The sequence below is a fragment of the Salvelinus alpinus genome, chromosome 22 (assembly GCF_045679555.1).
Source record: "Salvelinus alpinus chromosome 22, SLU_Salpinus.1, whole genome shotgun sequence".
NCBI lineage: Eukaryota > Metazoa > Chordata > Actinopteri > Salmoniformes > Salmonidae > Salvelinus > Salvelinus alpinus.
In genome coordinates this window covers 38,719,385-38,726,871 of record NC_092107.1, presented here as the reverse complement: position 1 = coordinate 38,726,871, position 7,487 = coordinate 38,719,385, and the positions used below count along the sequence as shown (strand labels likewise).

The 7,487-nt window shown below is 44.4% G+C and overlaps 1 pseudogene; it reads left to right on the top strand.

Annotated features, from left to right (window-relative positions):
* Nucleotides 1–675: 675 nt before the first annotated feature.
* On the top strand, nucleotides 676–1,602 carry LOC139549666 (glyoxalase domain-containing protein 4 pseudogene; annotated as a pseudogene).
* The last annotated feature ends 5,885 nt before the right edge of the window (nucleotides 1,603–7,487 follow it).

The window sequence follows — 7,487 nt, the reverse complement described above, 5'->3', positions numbered from 1 at the left end:
CGCAATTTACAATCTAGAGGAGGTGTTTTATTGAATCTTTATTTAACTAGGCAAGTCAGTTTTAAAAACAAATTCTTATTTACAACGAATTCCTTGTTCAGGGGAAGAACGACATATTTTTACCTTGTCAGCTCGGGGATTCAATCTAGCAACCTTTCGGTTACTGGCCCAACGCTCTAACCACTAGGCTATCTGCCGCCCCAGGTAAATGGGTTCCTGGATCAGACTTTTGGGAAATCTACCAAATAGGCAGATTTCTTTGATGTTGAGGTCTCTGGTGGTGCTACAGAAGACGGGGGGGTTAGATCAGGTGAATTGTGAAGAAGTGTTGCCGCTTGAGATAATTTGTTACTGCTGTCACGGCAGCAAAAGGTAGTGGTAAAAGTGTTAAGGTTAAGGGAAAATTAAAACAATGATAATGATCATGCCTCATAGGGTGTTTTTTCTCAAAGTCTTGTTTCTCTGTTGTTTCTTCTGTTTTTCTTTTCTCTTTTCTATATGACAATCAATTGCAAGGATCCTTAATCAAAGTAGACAAACTGAGTGTGATGTATAATCGTGTAGTACATAAGCAAACTCACATGGGTTATATTGGCTTTGAGGCGAGCCTTGCATTTTGTTTTCAAAGTAGGTGACAGAAGCAAAACAGTCACCTTTTACAGAGATGTGCTCAGCATGACGATTTTGCGTCACAAAGAGTTGGAAGAAGGATGTAAGGCAACTTGTAAGGGCCCTTATGATGGAAAATAGAGCAAGACAATGGTCAGCTTGGGGCCAGAGTATGATGACTGTGTGGCTGAACTGATCTACAATTATAGAGTGGGAGAATATCGCCTAGGCAACGACTTCCTCGGTTTGACTTTGCAGTCTAGCCAGGCTGTCAGCAATGCTAAGCTGCTTGGTTGGCCCCTCACTGGGGTTGGAAAGGGCCTCTATCTGGCTGAGGCCCCAGGAGGTTATCGCTTCTACCAGGTGGACAATGAACAGCCTCCCAATGATCCTGTACAGAAGGTGTGTCTGGCAGGGTCTGACCTGCAGAAATCAATACACTGCTGCTCCTCCCATCTGGGGACGAAGGTGAAAGAGGGAAATGAGGAGAAGAAGACTGTGCTGAGGGGATTCACAGACACTCAGTGTAAACTACAGATTCACAACATTGTTGGGACAGTAGATCATGTGACAGCCTTCGGGCAGATAGCATTCTCCTGTCCACGTGAGCAGTTGGCAGGAAACTGTAAAATCCTTTCTCTCTTGGTTAGCCTGGACAGCCCTGGGAAGGCTTGGTTAGCCTGGACACCCCTGGGAAGGCTTGGTTAGCCTGGACAACCCTGGGAAGGCTTGGTTAGCCTGGACACCCCTGGGAAGGCTTGGTTAGCCTGGACACCCCTGGGAAGGCTTTGTTAGCCTGGACAGCCCTGGGAAGGCTTGGTTAGCCTGGACGCCCCTGGGAAGGCTTGGTTAGCCTGGACACCCCTGGGAAGGCTTGGTTAGCCTGGACACCCCTGGGAAGGCTTTGTTAGCCTGAACACCCCTGGGAAGGCTACAGTACAAGTGGTCATTTGGACTGATTCAGATGCCCATGAGATCTGCTTTGTAGTTTGAGTGGTTATTGTGTTGTGGGTTCCCAGACCCAATAAAGGTTATTTAAAACTCAAACTCTCTTTATATCTCTCTATATATTCCCCTGTCTCTCTTATATCACTTGTCTATCTCTCTCTCTTTTTCTCATTTATTCTTTCTCTCCTATCCCTATATCCTTTCTTCTCTCTTTCTCTCCCTCTCTCCCTCTTCTATCTCAGTCTCTCGCTCTTTCTCTCCTATCCCAGTCTTTCTTCCGTCCCTCTTTCTGTGCATCTCTTACTCCCTCTTTCTGCCTTCTCAACACTGTTTGTGAGACAGGACCCAGGGATCTGTTTGCTTCAGCACGGCCTGTTTATATTGTGGCCATTACTAACAGGTCAATTCATTTGATCGATGAGATGAAGGAGTCACCCCCTCTGGGGATACTGAGTGTGTGTCTGTTTGTACGTGTGTGTGTGTACGTGTGTGTGTGTGTAGCTTTATTATCCTATTGGGATCCAAATGTCCTTACAAGGATAGTAAAACAGGGCACATCAAATCAAGTGTGTGTGTGTGTGTGTGTGTGTGTGTGTGTGTGTGTGTGTGTGTGTGTGTGTGTGTGTGTGTGTGTGTGTGTGTGTGTGTGTGTGTGTGTGTGTCTCTGTGAGTGTATGTATTTGTGTGTGTCTCTATGTGAGTGTGTGTATTTGTGTGTGTTTCTCTCTGTGAGTGTATGTATTTGTGTGTGTTTCTCTCTGTGAGTGTATGTATTTGTGTGTGTCTCTCTGTGAGTGTATGTATTTGTGTGTGTCTCTCTGTGAGTGTATGTATTTGTGTGTGTCTCTCTGTGAGTGTATGTATTTGTGTGTGTCTCTCTGTGAGTGTTTGTATTTGTGTGTGTGTCTCTCTGTGAGTGTATGTATTTGTGTGTGTCTCTCTGTGAGTGTATGTATTTGTGTGTGTGTCTCTCTGTGAGTGTGTGTATTTGTGTGTGTCTCTCTGTGAGTGTGTATTTGTGTGTGTTTCTCTCTGTGAGTGTATGTATTTGTGTGTGTCTCTCTGTGAGTGTATGTATTTGTGTGTGTCTCTCTCTGTGAGTGTATGTATGTGTGTGTCTCTCTGTGAGTGTATGTATGTGTGTGTGTGTGTGTCTCTCTGTGAGTGTATGTATGTGTGTGTCTCTCTGTGAGTGTATGTATTTGTGTGTGTGTCTCTCTGTGAGTGTATGTATGTGTGTGTCTCTCTGTGAGTGTATGTATTTGTGTGTGTGTGTGTCTCTCTGTGAGTGTATGTATTTGTGTGTGTGTCTCTGTGAGTGTATGTATTTGTGTGTGTGTGTGTCTCTCTGTGAGTGTATGTATTTGTGTGTGTGTCTCTCTGTGAGTGTATGTATTTGTGTGTGTCTCTCTGTGAGTGTATGTATTTGTGTGTGTCTCTCTGTGAGTGTCTATTTGTGTGTGTGTCTCTCTGTGAGTGTGTATTTGTGTGTGTGTCTCTCTGTGAGTGTGTGTATTTGTGTGTGTCTCTCTGTGAGTGTATGTATTTGTGTGTGTCTCTCTGTGAGTGTATGTATTTGTGTGTGTCTCTCTGTGAGTGTATGTATTTGTGTGTATGTGTGTGTCTGTTTCCACATGTACATTCACTAGACTAGAGCATATACCCCTCTATATAGTACACACAGACACCTCATCTGTTATGATTACCATATGTTAAAGTCAGATGTCTGGCGTACTCTGTCTATCACCTTAGATGACTAGTGAGTGATGACTACGCTTGGTCCATATAGATCCATTGGAAGCCCACTATGTCTGTCTGAAACACACCTTAAAACTGAAGGCCATCACAAACTAAAGGTAAATACTTTCCACAAACCTCCATCACAAACTAAAGGTAAATACTTCCTACCAACCTCCATCACAAACTGAAGGTAAATACTTTCCACCAACTGCCATCACAAACTAAAGGTAAACACTTCCTAACAACCTCCATCACAAACTAAAAGTCAATACTTCCTAACAACCTCCATCACAAACTAAAGGTAAATACTTTCCACCAACCTCCATCACAAACTGAAGGTCAATACTTCCTCAGGTACTTTAGCCTGCCACTGCCCGTGCTTCGCTCATATTTTACTTCTGTGCCATTGTGTGTGTGTGTGTGTGTTTGTATGTGTGTGTGTGTGTGTGGTGTGTGTGTGTATGTGTGTGTGTGTGTGTATTTGTTTGCGTGTGCATGTATGTGTGTGTGTGTGTGTGTGTGTGTGTGTGTGTGTGTCAATCACCACCTTCCGGAGACACCTGAAACCCCACCTCTTTAAGGAATACCTAGGATAGGATAAAGTAATCCTTCTCACCCCCCCCCCCCCCTTAAAAAGATTTAGATGCACTATTGTAAAGTGGCTGTTCCACTGGATGTCATAAGGTGAATGCACCAATTTGTAAGTCGCTCTGGATAAGAGCGTCTGCTAAATGACTTAAATGTAAATGTGTGTGTGTGTGTGTGTGTGTGTGTGTGTGTGTGTGTGTGTGTGTGTGTGTGTGTGTGTGTGTGTGTGTGTGTATCCCCAGATATATTACCCTGTCAACTCCTGGGCCACATATCTTACGTCTAACAGACAGACAGACAAACTGCCCTACTTTTGATTTGAACGGAGGAATGTGCTTCACCTCCTTTTCCTCATATCTCTCCTCCCTCTCCTATCCTATTTGTCAATTTCTTTAGCTTCCTCTCAGGCCGCAGGATATGGTATGGTTTGGGTCTTATATAGGTCTCTAGCTGATGCTCAGTGATTTAGTTACTCCACACCGAATGGTTTAAAGCAGAGCACAGTACTTTACGGAGAAGATAGGGCCAGGCTGTTTGTCAAACTGTGTGTGAATATATGAGTGGATGTGTGTTTTGTTTGAATGTGGATGGGTAGCGGAAAGATCATTCGTCAACACAGACATAAACCAACACACCATAAAAGAGCTGAAAATGTAACGTTTTTTAAAGGACAGTTACACTCCACACAGATCCACTCAACACCCATCATCCCTACACCTATCTAAGTATATGTTATTATAGCCCCCACCACATTCCCCTCCCATTCGCCATTCCATCTTAACACCCCAGTCCTACCACATTCCACTCCCTCTCGCCATTCCATCTTAACCCCCCAGTCCTACCACATTCCACTCCCTTTCGCCATTCCATCTTAACCTCCCCCAGTCCTACCACATTCCACTCCCATTCGCCATTCCATCTTAACCTCCCCCAGTCCTACCACATTCCACTCCCATTCGCCCTTCCATCTTAACCCCCCCAGTCCTACCACATTCCACTCCCATTCGCCATTCCATCTTAACCCCCCAGTCCTACCACATTCCCCTCCCATTCGCCATTCCATCTTAACCCCCTCAGTCCCACCACATTCCACTCCCATTCGCCATTCCATCTCAACCAATCAATCAGAGCTGCATCAGAAAACTGATCCTCTCCTCTCCTCTCCTCTCCTCTCCTCTCCTCTCCTCTCCTCTCCTCTCCTCTCCTCTCCTCTCCTCTCCTCTCCTCTCCTCTCCACTCCACTCCACTCCACTCCACTTCTCACGTCTCGGATAAATGGGAAGCTGAGAGTGTGAATCAAAAGCAAAATGGAACATTTGAGCAGGGAGAGATGGAAACTATGAGTGATAGAATTACTAGATGGAATGGAAGGCAAATGGAAGTGAGCAGGTCTACATAAAGTGGTGGTAATGGCACTTAAACTACAGCATACTGCAAACACAGACAACCCATAGACACAAAAAAACAAGAATTTGAGTGGCAGAAAATTATACAGGATTATGAAATTACCATAGCTTTATTAATCCCCCCACACACACACTCTCTCTCTCTCTCCTAGATCTGAAGGCTAACACATTATTACCCAATTCTAATATGATGACTCCCATCATGTTACATACAAGTGTGGGATCTTAATTTGACCAGTATTGCCACAGTAAAATAAACCTGCAGCAACAACATTTGAATGTGTAGTCTATAATGCGGGGTGGCAGGTAGTCTAGTGGTTAGAGCGTTAGACTTGTAACCGAAAGGTTGAAAGATCGAAATCCCAGAGCTGACGAGGTAAAAATCTGTCATTCTGCCCCTGAACAAAGCAGTTAACCCACTGTAGACCATCATTGAAAATAAGAATTTGTTCTTAACTGACTTGCCTAGTTAAATATAGGTTAAATAAAAGAATGTGGGTTTCCAGTGAATTTATGTTAAAACACAAAGCTTATCTGCAGGAAAATGCTCATCCACAACAGAGAGATCAAATTAAGATCCTACATCTGTACGTGTATTGTGGTGGATCAGCTATCAGGTAATATGGAAGATTAGGTGGGATTTTCTAGTTATGGACTTTAAACTAAACGGTAGATCATCTATACAAACATGCCATTCTGTTTCTCCTCTATCTGCATCTTCTTGAATACTGTTTATGGCCAGGTTGATATGTTGTCGACTATGAGATCTGTGTGGTCAGGACATTCTAAAGCCATTTTAACAGTATATAAATAGTACCTCAAATAGCCAATTCAACACAACTGTTGATACAAAACATTACATCGGAGTCTGGACCTATACTCTAAGAGAAAAAGGTGCTATCTAGAACCTAAAATGGTTCTTCGGCTTAACCCTAACCATTACCCTTTGAAGAACCATTTTGGTTCTGGGTAGAACCCTTACAACAGATGTGTTCTAAGAACCCTTTTGGAACCCCTTTTTCTAAGAGTGTAGTTATGAAGCCTGGGAGCACACAGAGTCCCTGTATAATGTGTCTGGTCCTAGTTATGAAGCCTGGAAGCACACAGCGTCCCTGTATAATGTGTCTGGTCCTAGTTATGAAGCCTGGAAGCACACAGAGTCCCTGTATAATGTGTCTGGTCCTAGTTATGAAGCCTGGGAGCACACAGAGTCCCTGTATAATGTGTCTGGTCCTAGTTATGAAGCCTGGGAGCACACAGCGTCCCTGTATAATGTGTCTGGTCCTAGTTATGAAGCCTGGGAGCACACAGAGTCCCTGTATAATGTGTCTGGTCCTAGTTATGAAGCCTGGAAGCACACAGCGTCCCTGTATAATGTGTCTGGTCCTAGTTATGAAGCCTGGAAGCACACAGAGTCCCTGTATAATGTGTCTGGTCCTAGTTATGAAGCCTGGGAGCACACAGAGTCCCTGTATAATGTGTCTGGTCCTAGTTATGAAGCCTGGAAGCACACAGAGTCCCTGTATAATGTGTCTGGTCCTAGTTATGAAGCCTGGAAGCACACAGCGTCCCTGTATAATGTGTCTGGTCCTAGTTATGAAGCCTGGAAGCACACAGAGTCCCTGTATAATGTGTCTGGTCCTAGTTATGAAGCCTGGAAGCACACAGAGTCCCTGTATAATGTGTCTGGTCCTAGTTATGAAGCCTGGAAGCACACAGAGTCCCTGTATAATGTGTCTGGTCCTAGTTATGAAGCCTGGAAGCACACAGAGTCCCTGTATAATGTGTCTGGTCCTAGTTATGAAGCCTGGGAGCACACAGAGTCCCTGTATAATGTGTCTGGTCCTAGTTATGAAGCCTGGGAGCACACAGAGTCCCTGTATAATGTGTCTGGTCCTAGTTATGAAGCCTGGGAGCACACAGAGTCCCTGTATAATGTGTCTGGTCCTAGTTATGAAGCCTGGGAGCACACAGAGTCCCTGTATAATGTGTCTGGTCCTAGTTATGAAGCCTGGAAGCACACAGAGTCCCTGTATAATGTGTCTGGTCCTAGTTATGAAGCCTGGGAGCACACAGAGTCCCTGTATAATGTGTCTGGTCCTAGTTATGAAGCCTGGGAGCACACAGAGTCCCTGTATAATGTGTCTGGTCCTAGTTATGAAGCCTGGGAGCACACAGAGTCCCTGTATAATGTGT